The sequence below is a fragment of the Anser anser genome (assembly GCF_964211835.1).
Source record: "Anser anser genome assembly, chromosome: 11".
Lineage (NCBI taxonomy): Eukaryota > Metazoa > Chordata > Aves > Anseriformes > Anatidae > Anser > Anser anser.
In genome coordinates, this window is record NC_139732.1 from 6,478,983 (window position 1) to 6,491,613 (window position 12,631).

Sequence of the window (12,631 nt, forward strand, 5' to 3'; positions counted from 1 at the left end):
CTTACATACACTTACAGATAGCAGGAAGTACCTCTTTCACCAGTACATTAATTTTCTTTGGGAGCAAAACCACTTTCAATTATTCATCTTGATTTCAATGTCTGGATCCATTCTACTGAATGTTACTATTCATCTTTAATAAGTGTTTTATTTTTTTAAATCCCGCTCACAGTTAGGTGTTTATCATTACAGGTATTTGAGGAAATGACACTTGCATTTTTGGAAAATGTTTACACCTTGGAAAAGCATGTATTGGGTGGTTTTTAGGATGAAATATATTTTTGGAGTGAAATTCTTTCACTCATTTTTTAAATCTATAAAATGTTACTTCTCCAGCAGGGTTTAATTTTTGTGGTAGTTTTGTAATTCTCTTAATTCTGAGAAAAATGTTTTCATCATTGTGTTTGTAGATCACATTCTCATGAACTTGTTGAGATTAATGTGTTAATGACAAAAATATCCTTTAGACCCTTCTACTTTTGTAATGCAATTTTTTATTTGAAATTTTCAAATTATTCCATTAAAATTTTTGTTTTAAGAGGCAAGAGGTATTTAAAATGGAAGGCTCACTACTTCTTGCTACTGGAGGGCTCTTTGAACTAAGTTGGCTGGATATTTTCCCTTTGGAGGAGACCTTCTTGGAAGGAGGGACAGATGATCCTGTGTATATGCCCAGTGTGTGGTTTCTGAAACATCTGGTGCTGGCTCTGTTGGAGACAGGAGTGAGGGGATGGGGAGGAAGCATTCTTCTGGAAAAATCACTTTTTCTGTTTTGTTTATTTTAAAATCTTACTCTGAATTTCTTCAGATGGCTCTAGTGCTGAAACTTTTCTCTCCATTTGGTATTAGTGGGTTCTTCTATCCACAGAACATGTAAAGTGTAAAAAAAAAATAAAATTAAAAAAAGCTATATTGTACACTGTTCCTGAAATAATACTGTTCAGTGATCAAGCTAGCAAAGTCTGCATCTTAGTACAAATCCATCATTCACTTTCACACTTGTAAATTCTGACTGCATTACCCTGCAGCTTCAATGTTCCATTATCCTACCTATTTTTCAGGGCTTACTGAAGGAAAAAAAATCTTTTCTTTGAAGGTCAAATAAATAAATAAATATGTAATATATATATTTAATAGGACACTTGATTAAAACTTTGAACTTAAATATTTGTTCAGCTTTGATATTTCATTAATAATTTTCAAGGTTTTGTGTTTTGTTTTTAAAAGCTAAGTGAATTTTGTAAAATGCTTTTATTTCATGGGAGGCCATCAGAACACCTTTAAAGGACCATGTAAAATGCCTGCTGTAAGACAAGTTTTGTTCAGACCATGCTTCATGAAGTGTGAATATCTGATGCCTATGTACTACGTCCGTGTATGTCTGAGTGTGCTGCACGATATTCTGCCACCCTGAGCAGTGCACAAAGTGCTTCTCCCACCCCAGGCTGTATTGGGTGGTGGAATGGCATGGCCTTTCTTTCTCTTGTTAGTCCTAAACCACTAAAAAACAGTGATTGTGGTTCAGATTTTGAAATGTTTTGGGTTTTACTTCACCTGGGAAAAAAAAAAAGAGCAGTGCACTTTCCTCGTGCTTTTTTAATTGCTAAGTCTAACAGGAAAAAGAATGATGGAAAATAGGTTAAATAAAAACAAAACAACAAAAAACAACTCTCTCCAAATATATGAAAAGCTATGTGAAGACGTGTGAGTTCTTTGGAGCAGGGCCATCAAATTTGGCAGGAGCAAGGATATCTTCAGATATAACTTTTTCTGTGCTTACGGAAAACAAGTTATTAACCACCAAAAAAAAATATAAGCCAAATTCTCATCTGTTTCTTCCCTAAATGGTGCAGTTTTAGGGGACTGAGTTCTGAAAGCATCTTTGGAGGCTTGGAGAGGAAAGGCAGCAGAGCTCTAGAAGTGTATGGGTAAAAGCAGGAAGCTGAGACTCAGAGAGCAGCATTTTCGAGGGAGGAGATGGGGTTCAAAGGAGGAGTATAGGCTGCAGACAGGCTAGAGAGATGATTTCCTGGACAAGTGTTATCAGGGTGGAGAGGGAGATGGTTCTCTGGGAGGTGTCAGAGTGTGTTCACAGGGCAGTGACATCCATTGCATTGCTGAAAGCCCTTTCACGCCTTTTCCTCTTCATGTTCATCACTGTTTTAGGAATATCTCCTCCTTGGTGACTCTTTTCATATTGATGGCAGCGGACAAAAATTCATCCTCTGATCTTATCAGCTTCCAGTAGAAAAACATAAAGGTCCTAATCCTGATACCAGATTTGAGTGTAATCAGTACTTAGCAGAATCAGGACCTTAAGAAATTACTTCTCATAGTTGTGGTAAAGCTGACCTAGAGCATTTCAGAAAGAAAGTCTTCTCTGTGAGATATTAAGCTAACAGGATGTGTTAAACTCATGTGTCACACTTTGAAAGCTTGAGAGTTTAGAAGTGGGAATCTCACTAAATTCACAAGAAAGATGAAAAAGGAGAGAAGAAATGGAGGAACAAGAGGGGAAGAAAAACATAAGGCAGTTTTGCCTAATCCTTTGTGACCAGGCAGACTCAGAAGGCTACAACCTGTCAAACTGATAGAAACAGCTGAAGAGATGGCAGCAGGTATTTTACTCAACTGTATAAGATTTCAAAAACTGGGAAAAATAATGAAATGTTTCACTTTAAAATTTTCTGGAGCTTTCCAAAAGCTCATCTTCTATCAGTTACCTTCCTGTGCATAAACCAAAATGGCCTGTTTTCTCTTGAAGGCTTTCTCTAACATGTCTTTAACTCTTAAGTCTGTATCTATAAGTATCATTGCAATATAAAATTGATTTATGAATAAGTAGCTGTGTGCTACTTGGCATTTTTCATGTATTACAAAAATGTAATTACCTTATCTTTCAGCAAATTCCATACCCAAGTGAATCTTGGACAGCAGAATGAATATTGCCTATATATACTGTATTAGGTACTGTGGGCGGATATTTATTCAGTATGGTTATATATTATCTATCTACCTACCTATAATCTTTTGGAAGAGCACCTTAGAGAATAGGAACAGCAGGTGGACCGCAGCAGGATGAAGCTGTGTGGAGCCTGTAGAGAAACACAGACTGCTCAAGCCTTGCTTGCTCATGTGTGGTGTGGCACTGTTCTCTTCCTGCTACAGCACGATGCAGCAAATTGGTGCACAGCAGCACGGCCACGCTGTCCTGGCCACGTGCATGCCAGCAGCATCCCTGTTCTGTGCATCCTCCCTAACGGGGGAATGCTCCTCACACGGCCAACCACCCCACCATGTGTCTGCTAGGTGAGTCGGTACATTGGGATCACGCTAACAGGAAAGTGCTGAAAAGTAATGATATTTTAAATAAATAACATTAGAACTTTCATTTTCTGGTTTGTGGGCTTGTAGGATGTATTGGAGTGACCTTTCTCAGAAACCGCATGGCTAGATACTTTCCCTCTCTTCTGATTCTTGCGTTATTAACTGGCTCCAGATGTTGCAACTGTAAGAAATAAGCACTGGGAGAGCTGTAATTGTGTCTTTGTGTAGCAACAGTGGGAAGAGTGATCAAGTGGCTCATAGTTGCTCCTTCCCCAAGAGGCAACATTAAAGGCAATTAGGTGTAGCTGAGCAGATAAATATTTGAGATGTAAAACGTGGCCATGGAGGATAATGAAAGATAGTACCGGGTTTCTGTGAGACCACTAACTACAGAAGGTTCATCAGATTAAACAGGAGTAGAAGAGAAGTAGGCATCTCACTTTTTTTTTCTGCTTCAACACCATGTGCAGAGGTGCTTTACGGGAGTCATTACTGAATACATCTTTGAAAGGCCAAAGTTTACTGTAAAAAGAAGAAAATTGTCTCTAGAAGAATTTGCACATAAGTAAAAAAAATAAAGTTCAAACTTTGGATGTTCTTTATGTGGGATCTGAGGTGTTTTATCTGTAAGAAAGTGCCTTGTGCTGAGGAATATGGGCTCTTCTGAGGCATGTGAATAGGAATACTTGCACAGAAATATTTAAATCATACAAGTTTTCAAAAAAAGATATTAAAGCGATGGATTCTCCAAAAAACATTCCCTTTGGAAAAATGTGTCATAGTATATATTCTTCTCCATAAATTGTACTGCCTTGTGGTTGAGAAAAACTTCAGGGAAATTGGATATTGGAACTAGGTTGCTTACTTGAGTGTGAGAAATACTGATTTAATAGCAAATTTCAAGACATTATGTAAAAAGTTTGATGAAATCAATAGATCAGATCATAGATGTACTGTATTTGTGCATTTAATGCTTTCTTTTGGACTAGCTTGTTAATATGGCTGTTTTATCTGATTACCACATCAACATTAGAGAACATGCTGTGATTTATATACATTGAACTCTTCTTTTGTTAATGTGTAGGGTATCCACTAATTCCACACAAATTGTACTTCAAATGCAAATCCCTCCAGATGCTGGGGAGGACAATTGCTCTCACTAACGTGCAGGCATAGCTGTACTTGGAGAGGTTATGATGCAAGAAACAGATGAATTGCAGTGAATTCAAGTAACAATATCAGGTTGGGGCTTAGATTTTTTCTATTTGCCAGGAGAGCAAAACTACATTTATTTTCAGGCAATTTAGCAATTGCTCCAACAAGACCGGATCAGATTTCTGAGGGCCGCAATCTTCGTATGCAAGGTGTGCAGAGGAGGAGAGGAGGCACTGCAGGAGCAAAGGGAAGCACCAGGCAAGCGACTGCAGGCGATGTGCACGCACGTCCCTCGCTCCCACTGCGATCCCCCGCAGCCCCGGCCCCCAGCACCGCACCGAGGCTGCCAGCTGTGCTGCCCCATGAGTTATGCGCTGTTTATATGCTATGAAAAGCAACTTCCAGTTAAGGCTGTGCTGACACCACCTAACTCATACTTGCAGAATCTGGGGCACATTATGCACAGGTCCCCGAGATGAAAGGCCAGCCGTGAACTAGCCGTTCTCCTATCAAATCCTTTCAGTCAGTCAAGCTCTAATGAGAAACACTAAGGAATATATTTCCAGCTCTTCTCTGGATTTGGCCAACTTCTAAAACTAGGCTAATTTTCTACATGTGTTTTGTTCAGTTGAAACTCTGTCAAGAAAACAGTCTATCTGGCTTGATTTAAAAGTTAGTTCTGATCCTGTAAAGCACGTAACTCTAGTGTAAATTGTAGGTTAAATTCCATTGATATTTTAGGTTCATATTCTGCGACACTGCACAAAGGAAAACTAAGCCATTTCATTCAGTCCTAGAACCCGTTAGTTTAACAAAGTGTTCTCGAAAGAAACAGCTCACTTGCTAGCTGAGTAAACAACTTATTGATACTTCTATTGTTTTAAGAACACAGCCTGCAAATAAGCAGGCAGAGTTGGAACTAATACTTCTGTAGGTAAAAATGACATCTGCCTACCTGTATAGTTTTTGATTTTTTTTTAATACTCTTTAGAAAATTTGCAAGAAAAAAGGTATGTTTTGTTAACAGCAATTCTTAAATCTTTCCAACCATTAGGAAAAAGGCTTGTTTTTAATATGCATCATGTTGTATTATTAGTCAGTGTTACTTCAGCAACAAGAAAGAAGTTCCTAAAATGAGTACAGGCTTATCTTATTCATCATCACAAACTGAAGTCATGACTTATTCTGCCTACATTAGCATTTGATTGGTAAAGATAAGATTTAACTTAAAAATAAATTCTGGTAGTTTGTTTGCTTTTGATTAATTATTTGCATTGTCCAAAGTGAATAAAAGCAAGAGAGATGTGTTTAACTACTATTCAAATTGGACATTAGCCAGTCTGGTTTTGCTTGTTGGATTTTTTTGTGATATATTTTGTTTGTGATATATTTGGTGCTTTTTTGTTGTCCATAGTTTTCATGAACATTAAGGTTGTATTTTGCCTACTGGGACTGAAGTTTTGGAGGGGAATAAAACAGTCTGTTCCTTGCTACTTGCTTTAAAGAAGAAGGCTACGTGTAGGCTCTGATATTTTTGGTAGGCACATGTGGAAAAAACATGTGTCGTGCTATGACTGATCTAGCAGATTGTTTAGCTGTATATCGTGGTATGCCATTTGGGGGAGCAATCTGAAGTATGAAACAATCTCAAGTGCATGTGAAAGTTCTCTGAAGCAAAAGAAGCTTTATGTATGCAAATGCTCTACTAACATGCCCAGTGTGTAATTATGCAGACAATTGCATGCATTTCTATAATGCACCATTTTTACGTTTAATCTAGTCCAATCTGCTATATCCATAAGAACATATGGATAAAAAATATATATAGTTCGTTTGCCAGATACCATAAGATGATGAAATGAAATTGCTAATATACTCCAAGTAGATGGAGCATTACAACAGGGTTGCATAGTGCTATAGCACATGGTGCTGTAGCAACGTGATGTATTGTATGCCTAGTGGCCTTCAATTATTCTCATTTAATTATATGCTGGAAATTCTTGGGATAAATGAGATAACCAAAAGGTGTTTGGCATAAATACAATATGTATTTATTTTTACATTAGTTATCTTTTGAATGTAACTTTATCAAACAGCTTCACAGGGTAAAATTAGTTGTTGAAGATGTAAGAATGTGTTTTGTACTTGTATAACCAGTTCTGCTGCTTCTTTTTTTTTTTTTTTTTTTTTTTTCTTCCCAGGCTGTGCATGCATCAGTACTTCAGGTGTCTTCTTCATGACTCAAAACACCGCAAACTTCAGTGCACCTTAAACTACCCTTTGGGCATGGTGACACACAATGTTCTGGGCCACCTGGAAAGAGAAGCATTACAAAGCATCAGCAACCATCTATTACATCTGACATCAGTGAACTGCAACAAGAAAAGGTAGGAGGACATTACATTATGGGACAGAGAACTTAGGAAGCAAGTTTCTGGACTTGTTTCTATGCTATGTAAATAGAGAGAAAGTGGAGCACACGCACTCTATGGCTGCTGCATTAACATATAGAGGAGGCACTAATACCATGAAATAATGTTGGTAAGTAGATTTTTAATGTGTCACATCACCCAAAGTATTTATTATGTTATCTTCAGTGGAGGTTAGATAGTTAGATATCATTGCTGTATAGATGGAGATCTAAAACTGTATGTCTTCTGTAGCTTTTTCGAGGAGTGATTTGCTTGCTGTTATGTGGTGAGAGTCACTGGTCACATTAAGTTCTCTACTGATAACTTTTTCCTGAAGCAGCCTGTACTAGTTCTGTGCACTATTGTGATGTTCATTAATACTGGAGAATCTGTGATCAGTAACACTGGGAAAGACTTAATCCTGTTTACAAAGGAGGCAACTGAACCACAGGCCAAATCTTGCCTGAAGTTGCTTGGTAGCAATGCTAGGAAGCAGACTGATGACTCTTGACTGTGTTTATTTCAACAAATTACAGAAGTCGCTACTGTGCATCCCTTTTCCTTATACACCCCTTTTTCCTTATGCAACTTGACTGCGAATATAAAGGTTGCTGTAAAGATGTGTCTAACCTATGGAGATTTGCAAGAACAATTTGTCATATCTGACTGATATGACTGAATATGACATATTCTGCTTGTATGGGTTTGATAGAAATTTTGAAGGTAGGTCTTATCAGAGATGCTCAGTGTGTCTATGAATGTCCTGGTTGTTTTTTCATTTTATTAGGCCAGCGTGTGGGCCCCAGAGATGTGGAGCAGTTAAGTGATGAATATTTCAGCACCGAAACGTTACTTTAGGAACAAAAAGATGGGTCAGTTTCAGTAGAAAGTATTATTTTTTTTAATAAAAATCCTGTTTTTCTGTGAAAAAAAATGTTCATTTTGAAGAGATAACAGCTTAACTAAACTAAAATCATCTCCCAGAGGAATGCAGGAAATATTTGCAACGAGTCACCATTTGCAAATGTTGTGAACTCTTCTCTCTGAACATGATTTCCAAAGTTCAAAGGAAGAATGCCCTGTTCTGGGGGTGAGTGTATATTGCAGTCCTTATTGTTGCTGTTAATGTGGAAGATTGGGAAGAACTCTGAATGCAAGTTTGTTTGCATTATTCAGTGTAAAGCCATCTGTTTTTTGCTTTAATGTGAGAGGTAAAACTTGAGCAAACAGGCACACCAGCATTGCTACCCTAACAAAAGTCTGCGATTTCCAAAGGGTATCAATTTCTTTTTAATACTTCCAGCAAACCAGCCAGCCTTCTCTGTCAAACTTTGGGCTCAAGACTTCTGAGCATTTCTTTTAAGGCCATGTTATGAACTGCTGAAACATAGGGGTTTATCATAGAAACCCCAGTGCAAGCTGAGCTCTGGCCACAGTACAATTTAAATTATTTATGCACAACGCTGTGTTCAAACCATGTGCACATTTGTCCTTGTCAGTCAACAAGTGTTCTATTAATCAAACAGGAACCCTGGCGCGTTCATTACAAAAGTAAGAACATTGAATTTGGGATGGTATTTTTAGTGCTTTTGACAGACAGGGATTATTAAGCTGTCACTCCCTCTTTTCTGCCAACTCTGCTATCTTCCTCCCCTTCTTCTGCAATGCATTGTCATTTTATTATTAAGAGCACACTAATAGTTAAACAACAGGAACCCTAAACCCCTGACTCATTCCCTGACATGACAGGTTATTTTTTCCCTCTATTCCCTGTCCAAGAACCCCTGCTGCTCTTCCCAGCATGCAGTGCTGTGTGACCCTTAACATCTGGCAGTGATTAATTGTCTTAGTGTCATAGCGATCGCCTTCCTCCCTCTGATCCTCACTTACTTTGTTCTCCCTTTTAAAGCCAGTGTGCTGGAACCTTTTCTTCCCACTTTTAAATCTGTCCAGTATCCAGGATACTGCGTGTGTCTACTGCGATACAACTTGAAAGAAACCGAAACAGTCAGTTATCTGGCCCCGAAAGTCTGGTCATGGATTCAGAGGGCTTTCTGTTCACTGAAGGGGTGTGCTTGAAAAACAGCACTAACTAGAATGACACAGATCTTGTTGAACTTGATCCGGATCTCGGGTCCCTTCTAAGCAAACAATGCAATTATGAGAAACACCATTTTCAGCAGACACAAGCGGTATTGTGTAGAAGGCTGTTGGCTGGAGCTTACACGTTACATAGATTAAGGGCCTGACATCCCCTGACAGCAGCTGCCCTTTGTGCTCGGCTCAGCCTGCGTTACCACGCTGCTGCAAAGGTCTCAGCCCTGGCCGGGCTGAGCTGTGCTCCCACAACTCCCACCGAGTTAGGCAGGGCTCCCGCTCAGGTACCGACGGCTGCTGCAGGAGCCTCAGCCCCGGGGTGCCCTGGGGTGCGAGCTGACAGGGAGCAAAATTCTTTGCAAGTGAATTAGATTGCTTGAGCGAAGGCTGGAGGTTCCTCGTACCACTTAAAATGCTTTCAAAACAGCAATGCAGGTGGAAGAGGAGAAGGCTGTATCGCGAAGGTGGATGTCAGATGTCGTTGTTCTACACCCAAACCTCAGGGGCCTTCCCGTGTGATTTTCAAGAGTCATTTTAATTTCTGCCTCAGTTTCTTAAATGGGAAAATAACAACAGTAACAGCTTTGAGGTAGGGGACACGATTAATATTTGCAGAGAACTTTATTTTTCCTGTATGAAGTATTGCTAGGCAAGTACGTTTATCTGTGTGTTAAAGAGCTGCAGCCCAGCACGGGGAGCTGTGTCAGAGGGAGGAAGGAGGCCATGTTGTGCAAAAGCCTTGTGACATTGCTTAGGCTCAGGATGCCTGTGATCTCTTCGCAGTTTGGCAACTTGCTCGGGTAAATTCCTAACTGCTCTAAACTTCCATTTCCTTGCATGCAAATGGAGGATGAACTAACAGTCTTCTGTTTAATAATAACAATAAAGAAAACCCCTCTAAGACTGGAAGATGAAAGGTAGAAATAAGCAATTGTTTTAAATCCTGGTTGAATAGCAGAATACATGCACTGAACTTAAACTACTGTCGCATTTACATTTTAAGCAAAATATCTGAAAGGCAGTTTCTCCTTCACTTACCTACTGAATGCTGAGTTCAGAGCTCGCTGTCTCCCATGACAGACACTCCTGATAAATAGGTGTCTCCAGAGCACTATCATGTTCTAGCTCTCCATGTATTTCAAATAACTATCAGGCCATTTATTTTCTATTTCAAACCCAAATAGTAAAATGGAGTGCATGGCCTTTTCTAGTTGCTAAGCAACGCTCCGTACCCTGCATCCTGCATTTTGCTGTGCCATTTGGCAATTCGCACAAGATCGTGTTTGTTCATTTCCAGTCTAGTAACATTGGTTGCTATATTTCAAGTGCCAGTATAGATCAAAGTATTTCCTAGAAGGATAAACATGTTAACTGGCAGAGGGTGAATGATTAACATCAAGCACAAGCCTTTTAGTATAAAGGACTTGGCATGTCATCCTTTGGCAAAGCTATTCAAGCGAATACCATCTATACCTAGCAGATGTGCCACTGAGGAGTTATCCACTCCTTTCCCAAGTGCCGCTCGCAGTGCTGGTGGGACTGAATAAGGATGAGAGCCGCAACTGAGCCAAATGCTGTTGTCAGCCGTGGTAGTGTATCCGGAGATCTCTGCGGATTTCACTTGAGCTGCTTCAGTTTTGCATCTGTATTACTGGTGGTAGAATTATATTAAACTCCTGTTTTCTCTTCTTCTGCCCTTTATAAGCACTTACATATGAACCAGAATTTATTGTTTGAGTATTTAATGTCACTTGTCTCCGAAAAACAGGAAGTGTATGCCTAATGAAAGCTGTTAGTAGGGAGCACTCATGCCTTGCAATAAGGCAGGAGGTAGCTGGCTTTGCTGTGGTCTCTGCATTGGCAGAATTCTCCTAAAAAGTGCATGTGATGGGAATCTCCTAGGTAGCATGCAATTAGGTGATGAAGGGAGGGTTGAAAGAGTGTTGATTGGGAAATACTTTTTAAAATACATAAGAAGGACAGTTTTTAAAAGCTGCAGATAATCTGTGTTCCTCCCCTCATGTCTGTTTTGTTATCATTAGTTATTCATAGATTTGTGTGGCATCTTTAACTTGAGACTCCTGTCAGATTCTCAGTGGCATGTAATGGACTGAACTAAATGTCAGATACTGACAAACATCATCAAAAGTTCTAGTAAATAAGGAATGGTGTGGTGCAGTGGTAAGCTTGACAAGGGGTGCAAAAACTTTGACTCAGCTACAATATTCCAAACCCTATGGAAAAGCTGAGGGGAATTTAAAAGAAATCATTGTTCCTGTTGTAGAATGCTACAGGTTAGTTCCAAGAAGTGAACATTTCCCATTGTGTCCTCTAAAATTAGTGGATTACCTGAGTGAGTTTTATAGAACAGTATTGGCTTATCCATGCATTATTGGGAATACATTTTATAGACTTTCTCAGGATGAAAATATACCTGCCAGCAGTACTGGTGGGACTGTAAGTGCTAGAAGTGGTTTGTTAATTGAAGACATGAGCATGGTACTCTCTTGTTATTGGGGTCATCATTATCTGAACATGATAGTGGGCCAAAGCCAGCAAGGGGATAAAGCCACTCGTACCGTTTCCCCTTGATCATATACCCTATCTCAGGCAGGGCAGTGAAGGGGAGGATGAGGAAAGAGGTGAAGCAGGTCGGCCTTGTGTGATCAAAGCAAGAGGCAGTTTGTTTACACTGCCAGAAACGTGTACAGCTGGGGAGAGTCAGCCCTCCTGTTTCATGGCAAATAATTAGTTTCCTATTTTCTATGACAACCATTAAGGTACTACAGAGTTATCTGCAGGCCTATCAGTACCTATTTTCTGTGACTGCTTTGCTGTTTGTCCCCACAGAGGTGAGGATCCTCCAGCAAAAGTCTGTAACAGTCAGTGGAGCAATACTCGGTCCTGTCTGTGAGACGGGAGCCAGAGCAGCCTCCGCTCATTATCCCATAGCTGTATTGGCAGACACTTCTAACTGATCTAGAAATACATTAAAGAAGCTCTTTCTCACACACGCACAGCAGGAATGCACATAAGTCAAAGGATGGTATTTTAAAATTGACATGTACTATCTCTAACTTGTATTCCCTGTTGTTCAGTTCACTTTTTCTTAATATTGGAATCATTACGCTGCTTGAAGTCCCTTAAGAATCAGTGAATTATTTAAAGTTTATGGCTCTCTTTTGCTTTTAAGGTTAAAAATTTCTACTGAACTGACTAGATCCTTTAGCCAAGCTGTGATGCTGAAGTAGTATGAAGTGAGAACAGCACCCCAGTAACACCCTAAAAGCCATGTTTCTTAAATAAGCTTTAATTTCTAAGCTGCTAAAATGTTGATTTGGGAGCTCATTAGGTGTTTCGCAGAGTGGAGCGTGTGATATTTAGAGTAGGGCTATAATAATTGGGGTTAAAAATAAAATTAAATGTCACAGTAAAAACACTGTTAAAAATTTAAAGCATTTGATATAACTAATGGAGCAAAGAAAACCGGTTTGTGTACTCGTGGCCCAGACTTGTGCACGTATCTAATGCTGATCGCGCAGTAAGTGTCTGTAACGTAATGTCAGCTTTTCAACCCAACACTTGTTTCTGAGGGTATCTTGCACTCCAGTGGGAGTACCGTGGGGGCCGAGCAGGATGGG

General features: G+C 39.5%; 1 protein-coding gene across 2 annotated transcripts in view; it reads left to right on the forward strand.

Annotated features, from left to right (window-relative positions):
* Positions 1-12,631, forward strand: part of NKD1 (NKD inhibitor of WNT signaling pathway 1) — a 293,721-nt gene that overhangs the window by 105,421 nt on the left and 175,669 nt on the right. For both annotated transcript variants that reach the window (XM_083794852.1, XM_083794853.1), the window contains one exon: positions 6,684-6,869. The gene's annotated coding sequence lies outside the window, so the exon portion shown is untranslated. The remainder of the gene's footprint in view (positions 1-6,683; positions 6,870-12,631) is intronic.